The sequence below is a fragment of the Schistocerca cancellata genome, chromosome 2 (assembly GCF_023864275.1).
Source record: "Schistocerca cancellata isolate TAMUIC-IGC-003103 chromosome 2, iqSchCanc2.1, whole genome shotgun sequence".
Lineage (NCBI taxonomy): Eukaryota > Metazoa > Arthropoda > Insecta > Orthoptera > Acrididae > Schistocerca > Schistocerca cancellata.
This window is the reverse complement of record NC_064627.1, coordinates 1,099,212,609-1,099,227,174: the sequence shown is the minus strand read 5'-3', so window position 1 is coordinate 1,099,227,174 and position 14,566 is coordinate 1,099,212,609. Positions and strand designations below refer to the sequence as shown.

The 14,566-nt window shown below is 52.9% G+C and overlaps 45 non-coding genes across 45 annotated transcripts; 30 read left to right on the top strand and 15 right to left on the bottom strand.

Moving 5' to 3' along the window:
* Positions 1–278: 278 nt before the first annotated feature.
* Trnav-cac (transfer RNA valine (anticodon CAC)) lies at positions 279–351 on the top strand. Its single transcript has one exon. It is a non-coding gene; the product is annotated as a tRNA-Val (tRNA).
* A 158-nt stretch (positions 352–509) lies between these two features.
* Positions 510–582, top strand: Trnav-aac (transfer RNA valine (anticodon AAC)). Its single transcript has one exon. It is a non-coding gene; the product is annotated as a tRNA-Val (tRNA).
* A 194-nt stretch (positions 583–776) lies between these two features.
* Positions 777–848, bottom strand: Trnap-agg (transfer RNA proline (anticodon AGG)). Its single transcript has one exon. It is a non-coding gene; the product is annotated as a tRNA-Pro (tRNA).
* Positions 849–1,250: 402 nt separating this feature from the next.
* Positions 1,251–1,323, top strand: Trnav-cac (transfer RNA valine (anticodon CAC)). Its single transcript has one exon. It is a non-coding gene; the product is annotated as a tRNA-Val (tRNA).
* Positions 1,324–1,481: 158 nt separating this feature from the next.
* On the top strand, positions 1,482–1,554 carry Trnav-aac (transfer RNA valine (anticodon AAC)). Its single transcript has one exon. It is a non-coding gene; the product is annotated as a tRNA-Val (tRNA).
* A 194-nt stretch (positions 1,555–1,748) lies between these two features.
* Positions 1,749–1,820, bottom strand: Trnap-agg (transfer RNA proline (anticodon AGG)). Its single transcript has one exon. It is a non-coding gene; the product is annotated as a tRNA-Pro (tRNA).
* A 402-nt stretch (positions 1,821–2,222) lies between these two features.
* On the top strand, positions 2,223–2,295 carry Trnav-cac (transfer RNA valine (anticodon CAC)). The gene has a single exon. It is a non-coding gene; the product is annotated as a tRNA-Val (tRNA).
* Positions 2,296–2,453: 158 nt separating this feature from the next.
* On the top strand, positions 2,454–2,526 carry Trnav-aac (transfer RNA valine (anticodon AAC)). The gene has a single exon. It is a non-coding gene; the product is annotated as a tRNA-Val (tRNA).
* Positions 2,527–2,720: 194 nt separating this feature from the next.
* Positions 2,721–2,792, bottom strand: Trnap-agg (transfer RNA proline (anticodon AGG)). Its single transcript has one exon. It is a non-coding gene; the product is annotated as a tRNA-Pro (tRNA).
* Positions 2,793–3,194: 402 nt separating this feature from the next.
* Positions 3,195–3,267, top strand: Trnav-cac (transfer RNA valine (anticodon CAC)). The gene has a single exon. It is a non-coding gene; the product is annotated as a tRNA-Val (tRNA).
* A 158-nt stretch (positions 3,268–3,425) lies between these two features.
* On the top strand, positions 3,426–3,498 carry Trnav-aac (transfer RNA valine (anticodon AAC)). Its single transcript has one exon. It is a non-coding gene; the product is annotated as a tRNA-Val (tRNA).
* A 194-nt stretch (positions 3,499–3,692) lies between these two features.
* On the bottom strand, positions 3,693–3,764 carry Trnap-agg (transfer RNA proline (anticodon AGG)). The gene has a single exon. It is a non-coding gene; the product is annotated as a tRNA-Pro (tRNA).
* A 402-nt stretch (positions 3,765–4,166) lies between these two features.
* Trnav-cac (transfer RNA valine (anticodon CAC)) lies at positions 4,167–4,239 on the top strand. Its single transcript has one exon. It is a non-coding gene; the product is annotated as a tRNA-Val (tRNA).
* A 158-nt stretch (positions 4,240–4,397) lies between these two features.
* Trnav-aac (transfer RNA valine (anticodon AAC)) lies at positions 4,398–4,470 on the top strand. The gene has a single exon. It is a non-coding gene; the product is annotated as a tRNA-Val (tRNA).
* A 194-nt stretch (positions 4,471–4,664) lies between these two features.
* Trnap-agg (transfer RNA proline (anticodon AGG)) lies at positions 4,665–4,736 on the bottom strand. The gene has a single exon. It is a non-coding gene; the product is annotated as a tRNA-Pro (tRNA).
* A 402-nt stretch (positions 4,737–5,138) lies between these two features.
* On the top strand, positions 5,139–5,211 carry Trnav-cac (transfer RNA valine (anticodon CAC)). The gene has a single exon. It is a non-coding gene; the product is annotated as a tRNA-Val (tRNA).
* Positions 5,212–5,369: 158 nt separating this feature from the next.
* On the top strand, positions 5,370–5,442 carry Trnav-aac (transfer RNA valine (anticodon AAC)). Its single transcript has one exon. It is a non-coding gene; the product is annotated as a tRNA-Val (tRNA).
* Positions 5,443–5,636: 194 nt separating this feature from the next.
* On the bottom strand, positions 5,637–5,708 carry Trnap-agg (transfer RNA proline (anticodon AGG)). The gene has a single exon. It is a non-coding gene; the product is annotated as a tRNA-Pro (tRNA).
* Positions 5,709–6,110: 402 nt separating this feature from the next.
* Positions 6,111–6,183, top strand: Trnav-cac (transfer RNA valine (anticodon CAC)). The gene has a single exon. It is a non-coding gene; the product is annotated as a tRNA-Val (tRNA).
* Positions 6,184–6,341: 158 nt separating this feature from the next.
* On the top strand, positions 6,342–6,414 carry Trnav-aac (transfer RNA valine (anticodon AAC)). Its single transcript has one exon. It is a non-coding gene; the product is annotated as a tRNA-Val (tRNA).
* A 194-nt stretch (positions 6,415–6,608) lies between these two features.
* Positions 6,609–6,680, bottom strand: Trnap-agg (transfer RNA proline (anticodon AGG)). Its single transcript has one exon. It is a non-coding gene; the product is annotated as a tRNA-Pro (tRNA).
* Positions 6,681–7,082: 402 nt separating this feature from the next.
* Trnav-cac (transfer RNA valine (anticodon CAC)) lies at positions 7,083–7,155 on the top strand. The gene has a single exon. It is a non-coding gene; the product is annotated as a tRNA-Val (tRNA).
* A 158-nt stretch (positions 7,156–7,313) lies between these two features.
* Positions 7,314–7,386, top strand: Trnav-aac (transfer RNA valine (anticodon AAC)). Its single transcript has one exon. It is a non-coding gene; the product is annotated as a tRNA-Val (tRNA).
* A 194-nt stretch (positions 7,387–7,580) lies between these two features.
* Positions 7,581–7,652, bottom strand: Trnap-agg (transfer RNA proline (anticodon AGG)). The gene has a single exon. It is a non-coding gene; the product is annotated as a tRNA-Pro (tRNA).
* A 402-nt stretch (positions 7,653–8,054) lies between these two features.
* On the top strand, positions 8,055–8,127 carry Trnav-cac (transfer RNA valine (anticodon CAC)). Its single transcript has one exon. It is a non-coding gene; the product is annotated as a tRNA-Val (tRNA).
* A 158-nt stretch (positions 8,128–8,285) lies between these two features.
* Positions 8,286–8,358, top strand: Trnav-aac (transfer RNA valine (anticodon AAC)). The gene has a single exon. It is a non-coding gene; the product is annotated as a tRNA-Val (tRNA).
* Positions 8,359–8,552: 194 nt separating this feature from the next.
* Trnap-agg (transfer RNA proline (anticodon AGG)) lies at positions 8,553–8,624 on the bottom strand. Its single transcript has one exon. It is a non-coding gene; the product is annotated as a tRNA-Pro (tRNA).
* A 402-nt stretch (positions 8,625–9,026) lies between these two features.
* Positions 9,027–9,099, top strand: Trnav-cac (transfer RNA valine (anticodon CAC)). Its single transcript has one exon. It is a non-coding gene; the product is annotated as a tRNA-Val (tRNA).
* A 158-nt stretch (positions 9,100–9,257) lies between these two features.
* Positions 9,258–9,330, top strand: Trnav-aac (transfer RNA valine (anticodon AAC)). Its single transcript has one exon. It is a non-coding gene; the product is annotated as a tRNA-Val (tRNA).
* Positions 9,331–9,524: 194 nt separating this feature from the next.
* Positions 9,525–9,596, bottom strand: Trnap-agg (transfer RNA proline (anticodon AGG)). Its single transcript has one exon. It is a non-coding gene; the product is annotated as a tRNA-Pro (tRNA).
* A 402-nt stretch (positions 9,597–9,998) lies between these two features.
* Trnav-cac (transfer RNA valine (anticodon CAC)) lies at positions 9,999–10,071 on the top strand. The gene has a single exon. It is a non-coding gene; the product is annotated as a tRNA-Val (tRNA).
* A 158-nt stretch (positions 10,072–10,229) lies between these two features.
* Positions 10,230–10,302, top strand: Trnav-aac (transfer RNA valine (anticodon AAC)). The gene has a single exon. It is a non-coding gene; the product is annotated as a tRNA-Val (tRNA).
* A 194-nt stretch (positions 10,303–10,496) lies between these two features.
* Trnap-agg (transfer RNA proline (anticodon AGG)) lies at positions 10,497–10,568 on the bottom strand. The gene has a single exon. It is a non-coding gene; the product is annotated as a tRNA-Pro (tRNA).
* Positions 10,569–10,970: 402 nt separating this feature from the next.
* Trnav-cac (transfer RNA valine (anticodon CAC)) lies at positions 10,971–11,043 on the top strand. The gene has a single exon. It is a non-coding gene; the product is annotated as a tRNA-Val (tRNA).
* Positions 11,044–11,201: 158 nt separating this feature from the next.
* Trnav-aac (transfer RNA valine (anticodon AAC)) lies at positions 11,202–11,274 on the top strand. Its single transcript has one exon. It is a non-coding gene; the product is annotated as a tRNA-Val (tRNA).
* Positions 11,275–11,468: 194 nt separating this feature from the next.
* Trnap-agg (transfer RNA proline (anticodon AGG)) lies at positions 11,469–11,540 on the bottom strand. The gene has a single exon. It is a non-coding gene; the product is annotated as a tRNA-Pro (tRNA).
* A 402-nt stretch (positions 11,541–11,942) lies between these two features.
* On the top strand, positions 11,943–12,015 carry Trnav-cac (transfer RNA valine (anticodon CAC)). Its single transcript has one exon. It is a non-coding gene; the product is annotated as a tRNA-Val (tRNA).
* A 158-nt stretch (positions 12,016–12,173) lies between these two features.
* On the top strand, positions 12,174–12,246 carry Trnav-aac (transfer RNA valine (anticodon AAC)). Its single transcript has one exon. It is a non-coding gene; the product is annotated as a tRNA-Val (tRNA).
* Positions 12,247–12,440: 194 nt separating this feature from the next.
* Trnap-agg (transfer RNA proline (anticodon AGG)) lies at positions 12,441–12,512 on the bottom strand. Its single transcript has one exon. It is a non-coding gene; the product is annotated as a tRNA-Pro (tRNA).
* A 402-nt stretch (positions 12,513–12,914) lies between these two features.
* Positions 12,915–12,987, top strand: Trnav-cac (transfer RNA valine (anticodon CAC)). Its single transcript has one exon. It is a non-coding gene; the product is annotated as a tRNA-Val (tRNA).
* Positions 12,988–13,145: 158 nt separating this feature from the next.
* Positions 13,146–13,218, top strand: Trnav-aac (transfer RNA valine (anticodon AAC)). The gene has a single exon. It is a non-coding gene; the product is annotated as a tRNA-Val (tRNA).
* A 194-nt stretch (positions 13,219–13,412) lies between these two features.
* Positions 13,413–13,484, bottom strand: Trnap-agg (transfer RNA proline (anticodon AGG)). The gene has a single exon. It is a non-coding gene; the product is annotated as a tRNA-Pro (tRNA).
* Positions 13,485–13,886: 402 nt separating this feature from the next.
* Trnav-cac (transfer RNA valine (anticodon CAC)) lies at positions 13,887–13,959 on the top strand. Its single transcript has one exon. It is a non-coding gene; the product is annotated as a tRNA-Val (tRNA).
* Positions 13,960–14,117: 158 nt separating this feature from the next.
* Positions 14,118–14,190, top strand: Trnav-aac (transfer RNA valine (anticodon AAC)). Its single transcript has one exon. It is a non-coding gene; the product is annotated as a tRNA-Val (tRNA).
* Positions 14,191–14,384: 194 nt separating this feature from the next.
* Positions 14,385–14,456, bottom strand: Trnap-agg (transfer RNA proline (anticodon AGG)). Its single transcript has one exon. It is a non-coding gene; the product is annotated as a tRNA-Pro (tRNA).
* Between the last annotated feature and the right edge of the window lie 110 nt (positions 14,457–14,566).

The following is a 14,566-nucleotide window of genomic DNA, read 5'->3' as shown; positions in this document are numbered from 1 at the left end:
ATTGGTACCTTCATGTAGTGCTGCCCCTGGGCTCGCACTGCCTGCTGCTGAGAAAGTGATTGCTTTTGCTGATATGACTTGCAATAACGACTGCGCGAAACGCCGCTATCTCGTTAGGGGTGCTACGGCAGACACCCTCTCGAGAACCCCGAAGACTTCTTGAGCCCTCGGCTGCGATGGGTTCCAGGCTGACAAAAGAACTGTCGTGTGTGCATTCGCGGATGAGAGAAAGGCTGAGGCAAGTTCGAGTGAACAAGGATGGACTCCTCGGCTCCGTCGTTTCCGTAGTGTAGCGGTTATCACGTCTGCTTCACACGCAGAAGGTCCCCGGTTCGATCCCGGGCGGGAACAGTATTTTCCTGCCTATGCCGTATTGTACTCCAGTGAGCCTCGTCGTGTGTGCATCTGCTGCATGTCCCTTCGTTTTGCAAGTACCACATTTATTGAATTTTTTAGTTACGATGGCAACATCACTACAAGTTGTCTGTGAAGTAAGGTGCACTCAAGCAGTTTCCGTGGTGTAGCGGTTATCACGTCTGCCTAACACGCAGAAGGTCCCCGGTTCGATCCCGGGCGGAAACACTTTTTCATCACTTTAAGCAAGACTTACTAACATGCATCTGCTACCATCTGTACCCGAAACCTTCGTAATTGCCTTCATGCGTCGGACCAGTGTGTCAATTGCTCACATCAAATAAGAAATTCATTTGATATTGGCGGCGAGCTTTTTGCGCTGACTCAGCCACTGACGTGCGATCAGTTTGCACAAAACGCTAGGGCTCGTCCGGGATTTGAACCCGGGACCTCCTGCACCCTAAGCAGGAATCATACCCCTAGACCAACGAGCCCTGTGGCACGTCGAATGCCAGTTATTCCAGTCCCTCGATGTCTTCCAGGGTGCTCTGGAAGTCTCGTTTAGGCTGGCGGGATGGGGGCGACGCGAATTCCCGCGGTCGGCGGCCTTCCTGGGCTATTGGTACCTTCATGTAGTGCTGCCCCTGGGCTCGCACTGCCTGCTGCTGAGAAAGTGATTGCTTTTGCTGATATGACTTGCAATAACGACTGCGCGAAACGCCGCTATCTCGTTAGGGGTGCTACGGCAGACACCCTCTCGAGAACCCCGAAGACTTCTTGAGCCCTTGGCTGCGATGGGTTCCAGGCTGACAAAAGAACTGTCGTGTGTGCATTCGCGGATGAGAGAAAGGCTGAGGCAAGTTCGAGTGAACAAGGATGGACTCCTCGGCTCCGTCGTTTCCGTAGTGTAGCGGTTATCACGTCTGCTTCACACGCAGAAGGTCCCCGGTTCGATCCCGGGCGGGAACAGTATTTTCCTGCCTATGCCGTATTGTACTCCAGTGAGCCTCGTCGTGTGTGCATCTGCTGCATGTCCCTTCGTTTTGCAAGTACCACATTTATTGAATTTTTTAGTTACGATGGCAACATCACTACAAGTTGTCTGTGAAGTAAGGTGCACTCAAGCAGTTTCCGTGGTGTAGCGGTTATCACGTCTGCCTAACACGCAGAAGGTCCCCGGTTCGATCCCGGGCGGAAACACTTTTTCATCACTTTAAGCAAGACTTACTAACATGCATCTGCTACCATCTGTACCCGAAACCTTCGTAATTGCCTTCATGCGTCGGACCAGTGTGTCAATTGCTCACATCAAATAAGAAATTCATTTGATATTGGCGGCGAGCTTTTTGCGCTGACTCAGCCACTGACGTGCGATCAGTTTGCACAAAACGCTAGGGCTCGTCCGGGATTTGAACCCGGGACCTCCTGCACCCTAAGCAGGAATCATACCCCTAGACCAACGAGCCCAGTGGCACGTCGAATGCCAGTTATTCCAGTCCCTCGATGTCTTCCAGGGTGCTCTGGAAGTCTCGTTTAGGCTGGCGGGATGGGGGCGGCGCGAATTCCCGCGGTCGGCGGCCTTCCTGGGCTATTGGTACCTTCATGTAGAGGTGCCCCTGGGCTCGCACTGCCTGCTGCTGAGAAAGTGATTGCTTTTGCTGATATGACTTGCAATAACGATTGCGCGAAACGCCGCTATCTCGTTAGGGGTGCTACGGCAGACACCCTCTCGAGAACCCCGAAGACTTCTTGAGCCCTCGGCTGCGATGGGTTCCAGGCTGACAAAAGAACTGTCGTGTGTGCATTCGCGGATGAGAGAAAGGCTGAGGCAAGTTCGAGTAAACAAGGATGGACTCCTCGGCTCCGTCGTTTCCGTAGTGTAGCGGTTATCACGTCTGCTTCACACGCAGAAGGTCCCCGGTTCGATCCCGGGCGGGAACAGTATTTTCCTGCCTATGCCGTATTGTACTCCAGTGAGCCTCGTCGTGTGTGCATCTGCTGCATGTCCCTTCGTTTTGCAAGTACCACATTTATTGAATTTTTTAGTTACGATGGCAACATCACTACAAGTTGTCTGTGAAGTAAGGTGCACTCAAGCAGTTTCCGTGGTGTAGCGGTTATCACGTCTGCCTAACACGCAGAAGGTCCCCGGTTCGATCCCGCGCGGAAACACTTTTTCATCACTTTAAGCAAGACTTACTAACATGCATCTGCTACCATCTGTACCCGAAACCTTCGTAATTGCCTTCATGCGTCGGACCAGTGTGTCAATTGCTCACATCAAATAAGAAATTCATTTGGTATTGGCGGCGAGCTTTTTGCGCTGACTCAGCCACTGACGTGCGATCAGTTTGCACAAAACGCTAGGGCTCGTCCGGGATTTGAACCCGGGACCTCCTGCACCCTAAGCAGGAATCATACCCCTAGACCAACGAGCCCTGTGGCACGTCGAATGCCAGTTATTCCAGTCCCTCGATGTCTTCCAGGGTGCTCTGGAAGTCTCGTTTAGGCTGGCGGGATGGGGGCGGCGCGAATTCCCGCGGTCGGCGGCCTTCCTGGGCTATTGGTACCTTCATGTAGAGGTGCCCCTGGGCTCGCACTGCCTGCTGCTGAGAAAGTGATTGCTTTTGCTGATATGACTTGCAATAACGATTGCGCGAAACGCCGCTATCTCGTTAGGGGTGCTACGGCAGACACCCTCTCGAGAACCCCGAAGACTTCTTGAGCCCTCGGCTGCGATGGGTTCCAGGCTGACAAAAGAACTGTCGTGTGTGCATTCGCGGTTGAGAGAAAGGCTGAGGCAAGTTCGAGTGAACAAGGATGGACTCCTCGGCTCCGTCGTTTCCGTAGTGTAGCGGTTATCACGTCTGCTTCACACGCAGAAGGTCCCCGGTTCGATCCCGGGCGGGAACAGTATTTTCCTGCCTATGCCGTATTGTACTCCAGTGAGCCTCGTCGTGTGTGCATCTGCTGCATGTCCCTTCGTTTTGCAAGTATCACATTTATTGAATTTTTTAGTTACGATGGCAACATCACTACAAGTTGTCTGTGAAGTAAGGTGCACTCAAGCAGTTTCCGTGGTGTAGCGGTTATCACGTCTGCCTAACACGCAGAAGGTCCCCGGTTCGATCCCGGGCGGAAACACTTTTTCATCACTTTAAGCAAGACTTACTAACATGCATCTGCTACCATCTGTACCCGAAACCTTCGTAATTGCCTTCATGCGTCGGACCAGTGTGTCAATTGCTCACATCAAATAAGAAATTCATTTGATATTGGCGGCGAGCTTTTTGCGCTGACTCAGCCACTGACGTGCGATCAGTTTGCACAAAACGCTAGGGCTCGTCCGGGATTTGAACCCGGGACCTCCTGCACCCTAAGCAGGAATCATACCCCTAGACCAACGAGCCCCGTGGCACGTCGAATGCCAGTTATTCCAGTCCCTCGATGTCTTCCAGGGTGCTCTGGAAGTCTCGTTTAGGCTGGCGGGATGGGGGCGACGCGAATTCCCGCGGTCGGCGGCCTTCCTGGGCTATTGGTACCTTCATGTAGTGCTGCCCCTGGGCTCGCACTGCCTGCTGCTGAGAAAGTGATTGCTTTTGCTGATATGACTTGCAATAACGACTGCGCGAAACGCCGCTATCTCGTTAGGGGTGCTACGGCAGACACCCTCTCGAGAACCCCGAAGACTTCTTGAGCCCTCGGCTGCGATGGGTTCCAGGCTGACAAAAGAACTGTCGTGTGTGCATTCGCGGATGATAGAAAGGCTGAGGCAAGTTCGAGTGAACAAGGATGGACTCCTCGGCTCCGTCGTTTCCGTAGTGTAGCGGTTATCACGTCTGCTTCACACGCAGAAGGTCCCCGGTTCGATCCCGGGCGGGAACAGTATTTTCCTGCCTATGCCGTATTGTACTCCAGTGAGCCTCGTCGTGTGTGCATCTGCTGCATGTCCCTTCGTTTTGCAAGTACCACATTTATTGAATTTTTTAGTTACGATGGCAACATCACTACAAGTTCTCTGTGAAGTAAGGTGCACTCAAGCAGTTTCCGTGGTGTAGCGGTTATCACGTCTGCCTAACACGCAGAAGGTCCCCGGTTCGATCCCGGGCGGAAACACTTTTTCATCACTTTAAGCAAGACTTACTAACATGCATCTGCTACCATCTGTACCCGAAACCTTCGTAATTGCCTTCATGCGTCGGACCAGTGTGTCAATTGCTCACATCAAATAAGAAATTCATTTGATATTGGCGGCGAGCTTTTTGCGCTGACTCAGCCACTGACGTGCGATCAGTTTGCACAAAACGCTAGGGCTCGTCCGGGATTTGAACCCGGGACCTCCTGCACCCTAAGCAGGAATCATACCCCTAGACCAACGAGCCCTGTGGCACGTCGAATGCCAGTTATTCCAGTCCCTCGATGTCTTCCAGGGTGCTCTGGAAGTCTCGTTTAGGCTGGCGGGATGGGGGCGGCGCGAATTCCCGCGGTCGGCGGCCTTCCTGGGCTATTGGTACCTTCATGTAGAGGTGCCCCTGGGCTCGCACTGCCTGCTGCTGAGAAAGTGATTGCTTTTGCTGATATGACTTGCAATAACGATTGCGCGAAACGCCGCTATCTCGTTAGGGGTGCTACGGCAGACACCCTCTCGAGAACCCCGAAGACTTCTTGAGCCCTCGGCTGCGATGGGTTCCAGGCTGACAAAAGAACTGTCGTGTGTGCATTCGCGGTTGAGAGAAAGGCTGAGGCAAGTTCGAGTGAACAAGGATGGACTCCTCGGCTCCGTCGTTTCCGTAGTGTAGCGGTTATCACGTCTGCTTCACACGCAGAAGGTCCCCGGTTCGATCCCGGGCGGGAACAGTATTTTCCTGCCTATGCCGTATTGTACTCCAGTGAGCCTCGTCGTGTGTGCATCTGCTGCATGTCCCTTCGTTTTGCAAGTATCACATTTATTGAATTTTTTAGTTACGATGGCAACATCACTACAAGTTGTCTGTGAAGTAAGGTGCACTCAAGCAGTTTCCGTGGTGTAGCGGTTATCACGTCTGCCTAACACGCAGAAGGTCCCCGGTTCGATCCCGGGCGGAAACACTTTTTCATCACTTTAAGCAAGACTTACTAACATGCATCTGCTACCATCTGTACCCGAAACCTTCGTAATTGCCTTCATGCGTCGGACCAGTGTGTCAATTGCTCACATCAAATAAGAAATTCATTTGATATTGGCGGCGAGCTTTTTGCGCTGACTCAGCCACTGACGTGCGATCAGTTTGCACAAAACGCTAGGGCTCGTCCGGGATTTGAACCCGGGACCTCCTGCACCCTAAGCAGGAATCATACCCCTAGACCAACGAGCCCTGTGGCACGTCGAATGCCAGTTATTCCAGTCCCTCGATGTCTTCCAGGGTGCTCTGGAAGTCTCGTTTAGGCTGGCGGGATGGGGGCGACGCGAATTCCCGCGGTCGGCGGCCTTCCTGGGCTATTGGTACCTTCATGTAGTGCTGCCCCTGGGCTCGCACTGCCTGCTGCTGAGAAAGTGATTGCTTTTGCTGATATGACTTGCAATAACGACTGCGCGAAACGCCGCTATCTCGTTAGGGGTGCTACGGCAGACACCCTCTCGAGAACCCCGAAGACTTCTTGAGCCCTCGGCTGCGATGGGTTCCAGGCTGACAAAAGAACTGTCGTGTGTGCATTCGCGGATGAGAGAAAGGCTGAGGCAAGTTCGAGTGAACAAGGATGGACTCCTCGGCTCCGTCGTTTCCGTAGTGTAGCGGTTATCACGTCTGCTTCACACGCAGAAGGTCCCCGGTTCGATCCCGGGCGGGAACAGTATTTTCCTGCCTATGCCGTATTGTACTCCAGTGAGCCTCGTCGTGTGTGCATCTGCTGCATGTCCCTTCGTTTTGCAAGTACCACATTTATTGAATTTTTTAGTTACGATGGCAACATCACTACAAGTTGTCTGTGAAGTAAGGTGCACTCAAGCAGTTTCCGTGGTGTAGCGGTTATCACGTCTGCCTAACACGCAGAAGGTCCCCGGTTCGATCCCGGGCGGAAACACTTTTTCATCACTTTAAGCAAGACTTACTAACATGCATCTGCTACCATCTGTACCCGAAACCTTCGTAATTGCCTTCATGCGTCGGACCAGTGTGTCAATTGCTCACATCAAATAAGAAATTCATTTGATATTGGCGGCGAGCTTTTTGCGCTGACTCAGCCACTGACGTGCGATCAGTTTGCACAAAACGCTAGGGCTCGTCCGGGATTTGAACCCGGGACCTCCTGCACCCTAAGCAGGAATCATACCCCTAGACCAACGAGCCCTGTGGCACGTCGAATGCCAGTTATTCCAGTCCCTCGATGTCTTCCAGGGTGCTCTGGAAGTCTCGTTTAGGCTGGCGGGATGGGGGCGACGCGAATTCCCGCGGTCGGCGGCCTTCCTGGGCTATTGGTACCTTCATGTAGTGCTGCCCCTGGGCTCGCACTGCCTGCTGCTGAGAAAGTGATTGCTTTTGCTGATATGACTTGCAATAACGACTGCGCGAAACGCCGCTATCTCGTTAGGGGTGCTACGGCAGACACCCTCTCGAGAACCCCGAAGACTTCTTGAGCCCTCGGCTGCGATGGGTTCCAGGCTGACAAAAGAACTGTCGTGTGTGCATTCGCGGATGAGAGAAAGGCTGAGGCAAGTTCGAGTGAACAAGGATGGACTCCTCGGCTCCGTCGTTTCCGTAGTGTAGCGGTTATCACGTCTGCTTCACACGCAGAAGGTCCCCGGTTCGATCCCGGGCGGGAACAGTATTTTCCTGCCTATGCCGTATTGTACTCCAGTGAGCCTCGTCGTGTGTGCATCTGCTGCATGTCCCTTCGTTTTGCAAGTACCACATTTATTGAATTTTTTAGTTACGATGGCAACATCACTACAAGTTGTCTGTGAAGTAAGGTGCACTCAAGCAGTTTCCGTGGTGTAGCGGTTATCACGTCTGCCTAACACGCAGAAGGTCCCCGGTTCGATCCCGGGCGGAAACACTTTTTCATCACTTTAAGCAAGACTTACTAACATGCATCTGCTACCATCTGTACCCGAAACCTTCGTAATTGCCTTCATGCGTCGGACCAGTGTGTCAATTGCTCACATCAAATAAGAAATTCATTTGATATTGGCGGCGAGCTTTTTGCGCTGACTCAGCCACTGACGTGCGATCAGTTTGCACAAAACGCTAGGGCTCGTCCGGGATTTGAACCCGGGACCTCCTGCACCCTAAGCAGGAATCATACCCCTAGACCAACGAGCCCTGTGGCACGTCGAATGCCAGTTATTCCAGTCCCTCGATGTCTTCCAGGGTGCTCTGGAAGTCTCGTTTAGGCTGGCGGGATGGGGGCGACGCGAATTCCCGCGGTCGGCGGCCTTCCTGGGCTATTGGTACCTTCATGTAGTGCTGCCCCTGGGCTCGCACTGCCTGCTGCTGAGAAAGTGATTGCTTTTGCTGATATGACTTGCAATAACGACTGCGCGAAACGCCGCTATCTCGTTAGGGGTGCTACGGCAGACACCCTCTCGAGAACCCCGAAGACTTCTTGAGCCCTCGGCTGCGATGGGTTCCAGGCTGACAAAAGAACTGTCGTGTGTGCATTCGCGGATGAGAGAAAGGCTGAGGCAAGTTCGAGTGAACAAGGATGGACTCCTCGGCTCCGTCGTTTCCGTAGTGTAGCGGTTATCACGTCTGCTTCACACGCAGAAGGTCCCCGGTTCGATCCCGGGCGGGAACAGTATTTTCCTGCCTATGCCGTATTGTACTCCAGTGAGCCTCGTCGTGTGTGCATCTGCTGCATGTCCCTTCGTTTTGCAAGTACCACATTTATTGAATTTTTTAGTTACGATGGCAACATCACTACAAGTTGTCTGTGAAGTAAGGTGCACTCAAGCAGTTTCCGTGGTGTAGCGGTTATCACGTCTGCCTAACACGCAGAAGGTCCCCGGTTCGATCCCGGGCGGAAACACTTTTTCATCACTTTAAGCAAGACTTACTAACATGCATCTGCTACCATCTGTACCCGAAACCTTCGTAATTGCCTTCATGCGTCGGACCAGTGTGTCAATTGCTCACATCAAATAAGAAATTCATTTGATATTGGCGGCGAGCTTTTTGCGCTGACTCAGCCACTGACGTGCGATCAGTTTGCACAAAACGCTAGGGCTCGTCCGGGATTTGAACCCGGGACCTCCTGCACCCTAAGCAGGAATCATACCCCTAGACCAACGAGCCCTGTGGCACGTCGAATGCCAGTTATTCCAGTCCCTCGATGTCTTCCAGGGTGCTCTGGAAGTCTCGTTTAGGCTGGCGGGATGGGGGCGACGCGAATTCCCGCGGTCGGCGGCCTTCCTGGGCTATTGGTACCTTCATGTAGTGCTGCCCCTGGGCTCGCACTGCCTGCTGCTGAGAAAGTGATTGCTTTTGCTGATATGACTTGCAATAACGACTGCGCGAAACGCCGCTATCTCGTTAGGGGTGCTACGGCAGACACCCTCTCGAGAACCCCGAAGACTTCTTGAGCCCTCGGCTGCGATGGGTTCCAGGCTGACAAAAGAACTGTCGTGTGTGCATTCGCGGATGATAGAAAGGCTGAGGCAAGTTCGAGTGAACAAGGATGGACTCCTCGGCTCCGTCGTTTCCGTAGTGTAGCGGTTATCACGTCTGCTTCACACGCAGAAGGTCCCCGGTTCGATCCCGGGCGGGAACAGTATTTTCCTGCCTATGCCGTATTGTACTCCAGTGAGCCTCGTCGTGTGTGCATCTGCTGCATGTCCCTTCGTTTTGCAAGTACCACATTTATTGAATTTTTTAGTTACGATGGCAACATCACTACAAGTTGTCTGTGAAGTAAGGTGCACTCAAGCAGTTTCCGTGGTGTAGCGGTTATCACGTCTGCCTAACACGCAGAAGGTCCCCGGTTCGATCCCGGGCGGAAACACTTTTTCATCACTTTAAGCAAGACTTACTAACATGCATCTGCTACCATCTGTACCCGAAACCTTCGTAATTGCCTTCATGCGTCGGACCAGTGTGTCAATTGCTCACATCAAATAAGAAATTCATTTGATATTGGCGGCGAGCTTTTTGCGCTGACTCAGCCACTGACGTGCGATCAGTTTGCACAAAACGCTAGGGCTCGTCCGGGATTTGAACCCGGGACCTCCTGCACCCTAAGCAGGAATCATACCCCTAGACCAACGAGCCCTGTGGCACGTCGAACGCCAGTTATTCCAGTCCCTCGATGTCTTCCAGGGTGCTCTGGAAGTCTCGTTTAGGCTGGCGGGATGGGGGCGACGCGAATTCCCGCGGTCGGCGGCCTTCCTGGGCTATTGGTACCTTCATGTAGTGCTGCCCCTGGGCTCGCACTGCCTGCTGCTGAGAAAGTGATTGCTTTTGCTGATATGACTTGCAATAACGACTGCGCGAAACGCCGCTATCTCGTTAGGGGTGCTACGGCAGACACCCTCTCGAGAACCCCGAAGACTTCTTGAGCCCTCGGCTGCGATGGGTTCCAGGCTGACAAAAGAACTGTCGTGTGTGCATTCGCGGATGAGAGAAAGGCTGAGGCAAGTTCGAGTGAACAAGGATGGACTCCTCGGCTCCGTCGTTTCCGTAGTGTAGCGGTTATCACGTCTGCTTCACACGCAGAAGGTCCCCGGTTCGATCCCGGGCGGGAACAGTATTTTCCTGCCTATGCCGTATTGTACTCCAGTGAGCCTCGTCGTGTGTGCATCTGCTGCATGTCCCTTCGTTTTGCAAGTACCACATTTATTGAATTTTTTAGTTACGATGGCAACATCACTACAAGTTGTCTGTGAAGTAAGGTGCACTCAAGCAGTTTCCGTGGTGTAGCGGTTATCACGTCTGCCTAACACGCAGAAGGTCCCCGGTTCGATCCCGGGCGGAAACACTTTTTCATCACTTTAAGCAAGACTTACTAACATGCATCTGCTACCATCTGTACCCGAAACCTTCGTAATTGCCTTCATGCGTCGGACCAGTGTGTCAATTGCTCACATCAAATAAGAAATTCATTTGATATTGGCGGCGAGCTTTTTGCGCTGACTCAGCCACTGACGTGCGATCAGTTTGCACAAAACGCTAGGGCTCGTCCGGGATTTGAACCCGGGACCTCCTGCACCCTAAGCAGGAATCATACCCCTAGACCAACGAGCCCTGTGGCACGTCGAATGCCAGTTATTCCAGTCCCTCGATGTCTTCCAGGGTGCTCTGGAAGTCTCGTTTAGGCTGGCGGGATGGGGGCGACGCGAATTCCCGCGGTCGGCGGCCTTCCTGGGCTATTGGTACCTTCATGTAGTGCTGCCCCTGGGCTCGCACTGCCTGCTGCTGAGAAAGTGATTGCTTTTGCTGATATGACTTGCAATAACGACTGCGCGAAACGCCGCTATCTCGTTAGGGGTGCTACGGCAGACACCCTCTCGAGAACCCCGAAGACTTCTTGAGCCCTCGGCTGCGATGGGTTCCAGGCTGACAAAAGAACTGTCGTGTGTGCATTCGCGGATGAGAGAAAGGCTGAGGCAAGTTCGAGTGAACAAGGATGGACTCCTCGGCTCCGTCGTTTCCGTAGTGTAGCGGTTATCACGTCTGCTTCACACGCAGAAGGTCCCCGGTTCGATCCCGGGCGGGAACAGTATTTTCCTGCCTATGCCGTATTGTACTCCAGTGAGCCTCGTCGTGTGTGCATCTGCTGCATGTCCCTTCGTTTTGCAAGTACCACATTTATTGAATTTTTTAGTTACGATGGCAACATCACTACAAGTTGTCTGTGAAGTAAGGTGCACTCAAGCAGTTTCCGTGGTGTAGCGGTTATCACGTCTGCCTAACACGCAGAAGGTCCCCGGTTCGATCCCGGGCGGAAACACTTTTTCATCACTTTAAGCAAGACTTACTAACATGCATCTGCTACCATCTGTACCCGAAACCTTCGTAATTGCCTTCATGCGTCGGACCAGTGTGTCAATTGCTCACATCAAATAAGAAATTCATTTGATATTGGCGGCGAGCTTTTTGCGCTGACTCAGCCACTGACGTGCGATCAGTTTGCACAAAACGCTAGGGCTCGTCCGGGATTTGAACCCGGGACCTCCTGCACCCTAAGCAGGAATCATACCCCTAGACCAACGAGCCCTGTGGCACGTCGAATGCCAGTTATTCCAGTCCCTCGATGTCTTCCAGGGTGCTCTGGAAGTCTCGTTTAGGCTGGCGGGATGGGGGCGACGCGAATTCCCGCGGTCGGCGGCCTTCCTGGGCTATTGGTACCTTCATGTAGTGCTGCCCCTGGGCTCGCACTGCCTGCTGCTGAGAAAGTGATTGCTTTTGCTGATATGACTTGCAATAACGACTGCGCGAAACGCCGCTATCTCGTTAGGGGTGCTACGGCAGACACCCTCTCGAGAACCCCGAAGACTTCTTGAGCCCTCGGCTGCGATGGGTTCCAGGCTGACAAAAGAACTGTCGTGTGTGCATTCGCGGATGAGAGAAAGGCTGAGGCAAGTTCGAGTGAACAAGGATGGACTCCTCGGCTCCGTCGTTTCCGTAGTGTAGCGGTTATCACGTCTGCTTCACACGCAGAAGGTCCCCGGTTCGATCCCGGGCGGGAACAGTATTTTCCTGCCTATGCCGTATTGTACTCCAGTGAGCCTCGTCGTGTGTGCATCTGCTGCATGTCCCTTCGTTTTGCAAGTACCACATTTATTGAATTTTTTAGTTACGATGGCAACATCACTACAAGTTGTCTGTGAAGTAAGGTGCACTCAAGCAGTTTCCGTGGTGTAGCGGTTATCACGTCTGCCTAACACGCAGAAGGTCCCCGGTTCGATCCCGGGCGGAAACACTTTTTCATCACTTTAAGCAAGACTTACTAACATGCATCTGCTACCATCTGTACCCGAAACCTTCGTAATTGCCTTCATGCGTCGGACCAGTGTGTCAATTGCTCACATCAAATAAGAAATTCATTTGATATTGGCGGCGAGCTTTTTGCGCTGACTCAGCCACTGACGTGCGATCAGTTTGCACAAAACGCTAGGGCTCGTCCGGGATTTGAACCCGGGACCTCCTGCACCCTAAGCAGGAATCATACCCCTAGACCAACGAGCCCTGTGGCACGTCGAATGCCAGTTATTCCAGTCCCTCGATGTCTTCCAGGGTGCTCTGGAAGTCTCGTTTAGGCTGGCGGGATGGGGGCGACGCGAATTCCCGCGGTCGGCGGCCTTCCTGGGCTATTGGTACCTTCATGTAGTGCTGCCCCTGGGCTCGCACTGCCTGCTGCTGAGAAAGTGATTGCTTTTGCTGATATGACTTGCAATAACGACTGCGCGAAACGCCGCTATCTCGTTAGGGGTGCTACGGCAGACACCCTCTCGAGAACCCCGAAGACTTCTTGAGCCCTCGGCTGCGATGGGTTCCAGGCTGACAAAAGAACTGTCGTGTGTGCATTCGCGGATGATAGAAAGGCTGAGGCAAGTTCGAGTGAACAAGGATGGACTCCTCGGCTCCGTCGTTTCCGTAGTGTAGCGGTTATCACGTCTGCTTCACACGCAGAAGGTCCCCGGTTCGATCCCGGGCGGGAACAGTATTTTCCTGCCTATGCCGTATTGTACTCCAGTGAGCCTCGTCGTGTGTGCATCTGCTGCATGTCCCTTCGTTTTGCAAGTACCACATTTATTGAATTTTTTAGTTACGATGGCAACATCACTACAAGTTGTCTGTGAAGTAAGGTGCACTCAAGCAGTTTCCGTGGTGTAGCGGTTATCACGTCTGCCTAACACGCAGAAGGTCCCCGGTTCGATCCCGGGCGGAAACACTTTTTCATCACTTTAAGCAAGACTTACTAACATGCATCTGCTACCATCTGTACCCGAAACCTTCGTAATTGCCTTCATGCGTCGGACCAGTGTGTCAATTGCTCACATCAAATAAGAAATTCATTTGATATTGGCGGCGAGCTTTTTGCGCTGACTCAGCCACTGACGTGCGATCAGTTTGCACAAAACGCTAGGGCTCGTCCGGGATTTGAACCCGGGACCTCCTGCACCCTAAGCAGGAATCATACCCCTAGACCAACGAGCCCTGTGGCACGTCGAACGCCAGTTATTCCAGTCCCTCGATGTCTTCCAGGGTGCTCTGGAAGTCTCGTTTAGGCTGGCGGGATGGGGGCGACGCGAATTCCCGCGGTCGGCGGCCTTCCTGGGCTATTGGTACCTTCATGTAGTGCTGCCCCTGGGCTCGCACTGCCTGCTGCTGAGAAAGTGATTGCTTTTGCTGATATGACTTGCAATAACGACTGCGCGAAACGCCGCTATCTCGTTAGGGGTGCTACAGCAGACACCCTCTCGAGAACCCCGAAGACTTCTTGAGCCCTCGGCTGCGATGGGTTCCAGGCTGACAAAAGAACTGTCGTGTGTGCATTCGCGGATGAGAGAAAGGCTGAGGCAAGTTCGAGTGAACAAGGATGGACTCCTCGGCTCCGTCGTTTCCGTAGTGTAGCGGTTATCACGTCTGCTTCACACGCAGAAGGTCCCCGGTTCGATCCCGGGCGGGAACAGTATTTTCCTGCCTATGCCGTATTGTACTCCAGTGAGCCTCGTCGTGTGTGCATCTGCTGCATGTCCCTTCGTTTTGCAAGTACCACATTTATTGAATTTTTTAGTTACGATGGCAACATCACTACAAGTTGTCTGTGAAGTAAGGTGCACTCAAGCAGTTTCCGTGGTGTAGCGGTTATCACGTCTGCCTAACACGCAGAAGGTCCCCGGTTCGATCCCGGGCGGAAACACTTTTTCATCACTTTAAGCAAGACTTACTAACATGCATCTGCTACCATCTGTACCCGAAACCTTCGTAATTGCCTTCATGCGTCGGACCAGTGTGTCAATTGCTCACATCAAATAAGAAATTCATTTGATATTGGCGGCGAGCTTTTTGCGCTGACTCAGCCACTGACGTGCGATCAGTTTGCACAAAACGCTAGGGCTCGTCCGGGATTTGAACCCGGGACCTCCTGCACCCTAAGCAGGAATCATACCCCTAGACCAACGAGCCCTGTGGCACGTCGAATGCCAGTTATTCCAGTCCCTCGATGTCTTCCAGGGTGCTCTGGAAGTCTCGTTTAGGCTGGCGGGATGGGGGCGACGCGAATTCCCGCGGTCGGC